Below are 10,286 nucleotides of genomic sequence, written 5' to 3'. Positions count from 1 at the left end.
TGCAATTTATTGTGAGACCTCGTGTCATCACGAATGATAAATTTTATTGTGTAATGCAATTGCAATATATCGGCGAATTGCTGCCTGGATGCAAGCAATTACAAAAAAGTAATCTTTTTCTAACTGTGGACAACTTAAAGAATTTTCTTCAGAAAAAAAGTATAATTATGTACATATTTATTTAGTTTAATAATGAAAACTATCCATCTTGTTATAAAAAAACATATGCATCATTTTTTTTAATTTTAAGTTTCATATTTATTTTAAGAGTTGGGATGAAATTAAATGTCAACTACATGTATTTAATGATTCCATTAAAAAAAAAGTTAAAAGCATTAATTCTAAAAAAAAAAAAAAAATTTGCGACATTCCATCGTGTAAAGATATTTATAAGAAAAGAAAGACAATATGGAATGTTTGCTTGATTTGTTATTCAGTTTGTCTTTATTAGATGAGGGTCTGAGTGGGGTTTATGAGAAGATCATGAAAGTTTATGTAAATTGTGCAAAATACATGCATGCAAAAATATAAAAATAAAGAATAAAGAACATTAAAACAAGAAAATGAAGACTTGATAATATTGTGCATTAAACATCAAGAATAGAGAAAAAAAAATATAAAGAAAAAAGAAAAATGACTTAAAAATTTAAAGAATATATGGAATTGAAGGACACCCTATATTGAGACCCTCAAAGATTTAGTTAAAATCAATCAAAATTCAGATAAAAACAAAATCGTGACGATTGGAAGAATACATTTGTACTGTCATTGTACGCTTTAGAATATTAGATGTATTTTATAATATAAAATGATATTTTAAACTTTACAATAAAAGTGATACAATACCGAAATCAATACTGATCTAGCGGGATTAAAACATAAAAGTTTATCCTTTGAAAAATATTGAATAATTTCGTATTTACGACGTGTATTGATAAAAATCTTCCATGTTACCTTAGAAATCCAAGTTACTAATTATTGAATAATTAATTAGAATAACCAATCAAACCTTATCTTTATCATCTGTTTTGAAATCCATGTTACTAATTATTAAATAATTAATTAAAATAACCAATCAAGCCTTATCTTAATCATCTGTTTTGAAATTTATTCAATTGAAAGCTATTAGAGCAAGATGAAAAACATATTGTTGAGAGATCACAAAGTGCTCTTTTATATTATGTATTGTCGAATTTATTCAGTTTCAACTTCGAAAAACATAAAAATACAATACGTAAGGCAGCAACCATTTGATTTTCTGGGGGGGGGGGGGGGGGGGGGGCTATGTTTTTTTTTTGGAAAAAAAGTTTGTTTCCAGTTTTTTGAGAAAAAAATAATTTGTTTTTGATTCTGAGAAAAAAAAATTGTTTGTTTCACCCTCAGCTGCCACTATATGTAATGCTAAAATTGAAAGAAAAAAATTGTTTTCGACTTGTCGCGAAAAAAATAGATTGTTTTTCGCCACAGGCGAAAAAAAAAAGTTTGCACAGAAAAAAAAAACCATAGCCCCCCCCCCCCCCCCCCCCAGAAAATCAAATGGTTGCTGCCTCATGATAAATATTTGAAAAAAAAGTGGGAATGAGGAGATTTTCGGATAGCACATATGCTAATAAAATTAACGGTACCAATTTTCTTGCACCAGATGCGCATTTCGACAATACATGTCTCTTCAGTGATGCTCGTGGCCAAAATATTTGAAATCCAAAGCTTATATAAAAGATGAAGAGCTATAATCCAAAAGGTCCAAAAAGTATAGCCAAATCCGTGAAAGGAATCAGAGCTTTGCATGAGGGAGATACATTCCTTAATTTATAATAATTTCTAATATTTTATAACAGCAAATTTTAATAACACAAAAAATCCGTATTTTCATGCCAGTACCGAAGTAATGGCTACTGGGCTGGTGATACCCTCTACATGAATATCACCGATTTGGTAATGAACTTCCTTTGATGTGGTTAAGTCTTCAATGAATGGGGTAAAATAGTTTTTGATGGGAAACAACTCAAGTTGTACGAACATTTGACAAACATTCATAAACCTTACCCGAGTACATTGTTAACCTCATTCTTGATTCAGCCTTCCAACTATTTCCATTGAGTATCACTTCTGCTTCGCGTATAAAGATGTAACGCGCTTTTATAAAACTTCTAGTATTAGCCAAACACATTTAAAGAGACTAACTTTATACAAGAAAGTAAAATCCATGATATGGGTTATGTTCAGACTCTTCTTATATTTTTTTTGATGGTATAATACTTAACCCCTAACGGGAGGGATTATACCTGATATTCATATGATGAAGACAATCATAATCTTTCAATTAGTTTATTTGAGGTCTGAAGCTGGCATGTCAGTAACTGCTAGTTGTCCCTTTTGTTAATTAATATCATTGTCATTTTATTTAGTTTCTTTTGTTACCTATTCTGACATCGGACTCGGAGTTCTTTTGAACTGAGTTTTACTGTGCGTATTGTGTGTGTTGGTTTTTTAGATCATACAATTTACAGGAATAGTTTCATTGAATATATAGCAGTAGAACTATCCTGGTTTCCGGTATTACGTTCCAGGTGTTAGCTTTTAGCCATACTCTCTCACGAGATGTAAATGTCTTGAAAAAAAAAGAGCCATGCTAACTGAATATTCTGAAAAATGGTAGAAAACATGATCCGTTCGATTATTTTAACATTTTATAGATATAAAATTAATAAAAAACAAAACAAAAAACAAACAAATAAACAAACAAACAAACAAACAAACAAACAAACAAACAAAGGATGATGTTTCATGTCACGACAAAAGTGCTGACTCCTTAAAAGGGGATATCTTATAAAAGTCTAAGCACAAAAATGATACAAATATATAAAAAAACATAACCTTTTTCTAAAAACCCATAAATATAAAACAAGAATTTATAGCAAACAAATGCATTATGTTTATTATTGAATTTCTGTAATGTCTCATATCACACATTAGCTTAACAAATCAAACTCCTGAAAATATTGAAACGGTTGGTCTATAAATAACAATGAACAGTAGTTTCAGCTAAACTATTCCTATTGGTTAAAACCAAGTCACGAAAACTTCAATATTGTATTTAATATTACTGTCGTCAAATTGAACATGCCTTATATTTAAAAAAAAAAACCAGGATAAAACAAGACATCTACATTTTTTACAGCGCAATGACACAGTTGTAGTCAATACAACTTCGTCTAATCAACAAAACACATGAATTCTTGATAAAATTCCGCGTGAAGAAATAGGTCCAGGTAATTATTTGAATTGAGGGATACAATGTTGTTAAAATTATTTGAAATTTTCATTTCGTTGTTGATTATAAACGTTAGTGAGGGAGTTCGACTGAACATAGCTGGTAGTTCGTTCACCAAAAACAAATATAGTGACTCTCATGTTATCTTGGCCTTTAACAATACTGGTCCATTGATGTGTGTTAGTGACTGTTTGCTGTACAAGGAATGCAACGCAGTGAATTTTAACCGAAATAAACTAGAATGTGAATTGCTTGCCGTTTCCTATCCGGGTGACAGTATTACTTCTATGGACAGTTCTTATTACACAGAGATAGGTGGTTGGAAAAAGGTAGGTCTTTTTAAATATTCTTGGCTTGCCATTTTTGCAGGATATGAAGACATTACACGAATTATAAAAATATTAAATTCTTCTTGTGGTAGCATTGTCACGTGGACGTGTGGACGTGGAACGTTCGCTAGCACTGAAGGCTAAATTGTAGTCTGTGTTTTTTTTTTTTTTTTTTTTTTTTTTTTTATATCTACCATTTTTCTCTATTCTTTATTTTTTTTGTGTCTTTTTTACTCTAAATACTTGTTTACCCTTTACTATGTACATTTTAACCATAATACTCTATTCAGTAAACACAATCCACAGCACTCTTATATATAACGTAGATACCGGATTTGTTTTGTATTAAAGTCTATATGAAATATCTATGACGGTCGTTCCCTAGTGCAGAAAATATTTTGTATATTTATAGGATAAGGATGAATGCACCCCAAACCCATGTGATGTTAGAGAACAATGTATCCTGGCCATGTACAATAATCATATCTGCCTAGAATTTGGTAAGTTACATATTCATTCGATTAGATAATGTCTTGGAAGTTCTTCAAGTACCTTCAATTTCTTTTATAAGAGGATCTGGTTTGGGGATCCTTCATTTTTATAGTCTTTATTTTTATAAAGGTCATTTTTCTCAATTTATTATACTTTTTGGCCCAATTGACCTTAGGCCTTTACCTATCATTTTCATCTAAGTATGTACAAAAGTATTACCGTAGGGAATTTCCATTTGGGTCTTACGGTACAATGGACGTTACTTTAGACTTTAACCTATGATTTACACCTAGTATTTAAAACAATATTGCCGTAGGGAATGTTTGACAGACTTTAAAAGATTGGGTTTATAGGGGATTGAACAGGTAGACTCTTTAAACCTAAAATTAAACCTGTGTTGGAGACAAACCATTAGTTGTTCCACCTGGACCGTTTGGTCTGATGGAGCTTAGACCTTTAATTTTAATTTGCACCTAGTATATAAAACGGTCAAAATTAACTATTGCTGGCTGACCAAACTAAGAGATTTTTTACGTGGGACATACTACCAGAGGTAGAGGTAGGCATAGCCTCTTAAATGGCTCATAGAACTTATACTCATTTATGTAAGAGGCTTTTTTCAAGGCAATATCTACCTCTACCTCTGGTATAATGACCTACGTTGAGAATATCTTAGTTTGGCTAGCCGGCAATACTTAATTTTGACTTTGTGATATATAACCCTCTCCAACACACTATACTGACAAACTCGTACGAGTCTGGGTATAAGTGTTATGTGCCATTTTAGAGGCCATATATACCACTACCTCTTGTATAATTTCCCACGTGAAGAAACTCTTAGTTTGGCCAGCCGGCAATGGATAATTTTGACTATGTGATATACCAAGATAACCCCCTCCCCAACCCTATGCTGACAAACTCGTAGGTGTCTGGACCAAAAGGCTCAGGAGAGAAAAACTCATGGTTTGTCTTCACTATTCGTCCAAACTTAGGTTTAAAAAGTACAAGATACCTCCCCATTTCCGATCTTTCAAAGTCTGTCAAAAATTCCCTACGGCAATACTTTTTTTACAAACTAGGTCAAAAGGCCCAGGTGGGACAACTCATGGTTTGCCTTCATCAGAGGCCAAACTTAGGTCGAAAGAGTCTTAAAAGCCTACATTTCACTCCACCCCCAATAGTCAACTAACATTAAATTTGAGCCTAGAATAGATATACGTGATAACGAAATTGCGTATTCTAATCCAGAGTATCAGTACGTATGGTTTCTTATTACTATTTCTTGCGAGAAAAAAAACCCACGTGCATGCATCAATATCAGTTATGGAGAGTTGTTTCATTGGCACTCATTTCACGTCTTCTTATATCTATTTATTTTTGGCATTTAGTATCTAAATTGAGGCCACGGCAGTAAGAGCTGGACATGTGACTTTGAAGCATGGTAGCCTCGTTACTCCTGACCTTTAGCTGTTTCTCTTCTCCTTTTTTGAATGACTGCTCTATAATAAACTTTGAATTTTTTGAAATACTAAGTATTTTCTACCCTAGGAATAGATTATCTGAGACGTATTTGGCAAAAACTCACCTGTGTGTCGAAATTTTGGGTTACCAATGCTCAACTTTGTACTTTATCTGGCCTTTTAAATTGGACATTTTTTTTTATTTGAGTGTCACTAATGGGTCTTTTGTAGACGAAACGCGCAAAAACCATTTCAATCCTGGTATCTATATTTATCTTACCTCCTATACAAATCTTGGAATATAATTGGCTAAAAGCAACCGCGTGGAGACCGTGTATATGTCATATGGGGTTAGTTGGCGGGGCCTATTTCAAGACACAGCTAGTAGTTGGTTACGGTCCTTTATAAAAACAACATGGTGCTTCGCTCTCATCCCATATGGAATTTACTGACCCCATATATATCTTATTAGTTCACTAGCACACTATATAACTACTAATATCTACATATCTTTTTAAATAGATTGGTTCTTTTGAGAGCATGTTCATGTATTCTTAAAACTTGTGAAAACTAGGAATTCTTCAAGACTTAGTTTTCCTGTAGAATGTGATTTAAGTGACTTTAGGAAATCCTTTAACTTTGTTATGTTTTATGAAACCAATATAATTGTCAGCATATACGAGGTCCTCTTGAAGCTGGTGTGTTACTTTTCAGAACAAAATACGAAACCTCCTAATAAGTTTCATGCCACAGAGTAACATTTCACATTGAAATTGGACTGTTAATTACTCTATATGAACACATCAACCACGAGTACAGATAGTTTCAATAATGAGTAGATGAATTATTGAAAGCATCCAGGAAACAAAATACGAAGATATGAAAGATGAAATAAATACATCCCAGATTATAAAGCGAACTGTGTGCTTAAAGTTATATAGCGATTGCTCTGTGCAATAGACTATTTTCATGTAAACGACTTTTGACTCCGTGGTTTATATTTTTCGACAGGTTATCTACTATGTGGTAGGACATCCTGGTACTCGCTCAAATATGAGCAACATATAGGAGTTAAATCAAGCGTACAATTTCAGGGACAAAAATTCATATTTTCTATACACGACAAAGTCTTCAGATAACATTAAAATTTTCCCCACAAATTGTTTTGATTTTACTTCTTTTGTTTACTCCTGACTGACTGAGTACCAGGATGTCCTACATGTACCACAGAGTAGTTAACCTGTCAAAACATTATATAATTTGGAGTCAAAAATTGGAAATATGAAAATAGTCTATTAACCTTAGACATGCATCCGGTTTGTAGAAACTGGAAATTGCAATAAGATTACATTTTTGGGACTTTCTTTATTAAACACGAAGAAAAAAATACATTTCAAAGTCATAAATGAAATAGTCAAGCAATTTAAAAATGTAAAACATCATCACTTATTCTATTTACAGTCAATTATGTCAAATTTAAAACATAAAAGAAACAAAAAACAAAAATACACGGATTGTTTTTTAGGTAACGAATCAGCGTTGGGTTCACATGTTGCCCTCCTTTTTAAAGAAAAACAACTTGTTTGTTTGGAGACAAGTGCCTCTGAAATAATCTCTTAAGTGGTTCTTTTTATTTATTTTTTTGGAGAATCTGAAACCTTAAGATATATTCGTTTGAAGAGCCAAATATTTTTATTTTATTTTAGATGCACCTTGCGACGTTAGCCCTTGTCAAAACGATGGTGTATGCAGAAACAAAGTCAACGATTACAGATGTATTTGTCCGAAAGGTTACTATGGCGATCATTGTGAACGTAAGTATAGCTCTATTTGTTATAACAATGGTGTGTGCAGAAACAAAGTTAACGATTACAGATGTATTTGTCCGAAAGGTTACTATGGCGATCATTGTGAACGTAAGTAGCTCTATTTGTTATTACAATGGTGTGTGCAGAAACAAAGTCAACGATTGCAGATGTATTTGTCCGAAAGGTTACTTTGGCGATCATTGTGAACGTAAGTAGCTCTATTTGTTATAACAATGGTGTGTGAAGAAACAAAGTCAACGATTACAGATGTATTTGTCCGAAAGGTTACTATGGCGATCATTGTGAACGTAAGTAGCTCTATTTGTTATAACAATGGTGTGTGCTGAAACAAAGTTAACGATTACAGATGTATTTGTCTGAAAGGTTACTTTGGCGATCATTGTGAACGTAAGTAGCTCTATTTGTTATAACAATGGTGTGTGCAGAAACAAAGTCAACGATTACAGATGTATTTGTCGGAAAGGTTACTATGGCGATCATTGTGAACGTAAGTAGCTCTAATTGTTATAACAATGGTGTGTGCAGAAACAAAGTCAACGATTACAGATGTATTTGTCCGAAAGGTTACTTTTTACTTTGGCGATCATTGTGAACGTTAGTAGCTCTATTTGTTATAACAATGGTGTGTGAAGAAACAAAGTCAACGATTACAGATGTATTTGTCGGAAAGGTTACTATGGCGATCATTGTGAACGTAAGTAGCTCTATTTGTTATAACAATGGTGTGTGCAGAAACAAAGTCAACGATTACAGATGTATTTGTCCGAAAGGTTACTATGGCGATCATTGTGAACGTAAGTAGCTCTATTTGTTATAACAATGGTGTGTGCAGAAACAAAGTCAACGATTACAGATGTATTTGTCGGAAAGGTTACTATGGCGATCATTGTGAACGTAAGTAGCTCTATTTGTTATAACAATGGTGTGTGCAGAAACAAAGTCAACGATTACAGATGTATTTGTCCGAAAGATTACTATGGCGATCATTGTGCACGTAAGTAGCTCTATTTGTTATAACAATGGTGTGTGCAGAAACAAAGTCAACGATTACAGATGTATTTGTCCGAAAGGTTACTATGGCGATCATTGTGAACGTAAGTAGCTCTATTTGTTATAACAATGGTGTGTGCAGAAACAAAGTCAACGATTACAGATGTATTTGTCGGAAAGGTTACTATGGCGATCATTGTGAACGTAAGTAGCTCTATTGGTTATAACAATGGTGTGTGCAGAAACAAAGTCAACGATTACAGATGTATTTGTCGGAAAGGTTACTATGGCGATCATTGTGAACGTAAGTAGCTCTATTTGTTATAACAATGGTGTGTGCAGAAACAAAGTCAACGATTACAGATGTATTTGTCGGAAAGGTTACTATGGCGATCATTGTGAACGTAAGTAGCTCTATTGGTTATAACAATGGTGTGTGGAGAAACAAAGTCAACGATTACAGATGTATTTGTCGGAAAGGTTACTATGGCGATCATTGTGAACGTAAGTAGCTCTATTTGTTATAACAATGGCGTGTGCAGAAACAAAGTCAACGATTACAGATGTATTTGTCCGAAAGGTTACTATGGCGATCATTGTGAACGTAAGTAGCTCTGTTTGTTATAACAATGGTGTGTGCAGAAACAAAGTCAACGATTACAAATGAATTTGTCGGAAAGGTTACTATGGCGATCATTGTGAACGTAAGTAGCTCTATTTGTTATAACAATGGTGTGTGCAGAAACAAAGTCAACGATTACAGATGTATTTGTCCGAAAGGTTTCTTTGGCGATCGTTGTGAACGTAAGTAGCTCTAATTGTTATAACAATGGTGTCTGCAGAAACAAAGTCAACGATTACAGATGTATTTGTCCGAAAGGTTACTTTGGCTATCATTGTGAACGTAAGTAGCTCTATTTGTTATAACAATGGTGTGTGCAGAAACAAAGTCAACGATTACAGATGTATTTGTCGGAAAGGATACTTTGGCGATCATTGTGAACGTAAGTAGCTCTATTTGTTATAACAATGGTGTCTGCAGAAACAAAGTCGACGATTACAGATGTATTTGTCGGAAAGGTTACTATGGCGATCATTGTGCACGTAAGTAGCTCTATTTGTTATAACAATGGTGTGTGCAGAAACAAAGTCAACGATTACAGATGTATTTGTCGGAAAGGTTACTATGGCGATCATTGTGAACGTAAGTAGCTCTAATTGTTATAACAATGGTGTGTGCAGAAACAAAGTCAACGATTACAGATGTATTTGTCCGAAAGGTTACTTTTTACTTTGGCGATCATTGTGAACGTTAGTAGCTCTATTTGTTATAACAATGGTGTGTGAAGAAACAAAGTCAACGATTACAGATGTATTTGTCGGAAAGGTTACTATGGCGATCATTGTGAACGTAAGTAGCTCTATTTGTTATAACAATGGTGTGTGCAGAAACAAAGTCAACGATTACAGATGTTTTTGTCCGAAAGGTTACTATGGCGATCATTGTGAACGTAAGTAGCTCTATTTGTTATAACAATGGTGTGTGCAGAAACAAAGTCAACGATTACAGATGTATTTGTCGGAAAGGTTACTATGGCGATCATTGTGAACGTAAGTAGCTCTATTTGTTATAACAATGGTATGTGCAGAAACAAAGTCAACGATTACAGATGTATTTGTCCGAAAGGTTACTTTGGCGATCGTTGTGAACGTAAGTAGCTCTATTTGTTATAACAATGGTGTGTACAGAAACAAAGTCAACGATTACAGATGTATTTGTCCGAAAGGTTACTTTGGCTATCATTGTGAACGTAAGTAGCTCTATTTGTTATAACAATGGTGTGTGCAGAAACAAAGTCAACGATTACAGATGTATTTGTCGGAAAGGTTACTATGGCGATCATTGTGAACG

General features: G+C 33.6%; 1 long non-coding RNA gene across 1 annotated transcript; it reads left to right on the top strand.

The window, feature by feature from the left end:
- The first annotated feature begins 3,094 nt into the window (after positions 1 to 3,094).
- Positions 3,095 to 7,363, top strand: LOC139502478 (uncharacterized). Its single transcript, XR_011658858.1, has 3 exons — positions 3,095 to 3,603; positions 4,016 to 4,103; positions 7,262 to 7,363. It is a non-coding gene; the product is annotated as an uncharacterized lncRNA (long non-coding RNA).
- The last annotated feature ends 2,923 nt before the right edge of the window (positions 7,364 to 10,286 follow it).

Source organism: Mytilus edulis, chromosome 14 (genome assembly GCF_963676685.1).
Source record: "Mytilus edulis chromosome 14, xbMytEdul2.2, whole genome shotgun sequence".
NCBI lineage: Eukaryota > Metazoa > Mollusca > Bivalvia > Mytilida > Mytilidae > Mytilus > Mytilus edulis.
This window is presented reverse-complemented; position numbering and strand designations above follow the sequence as displayed.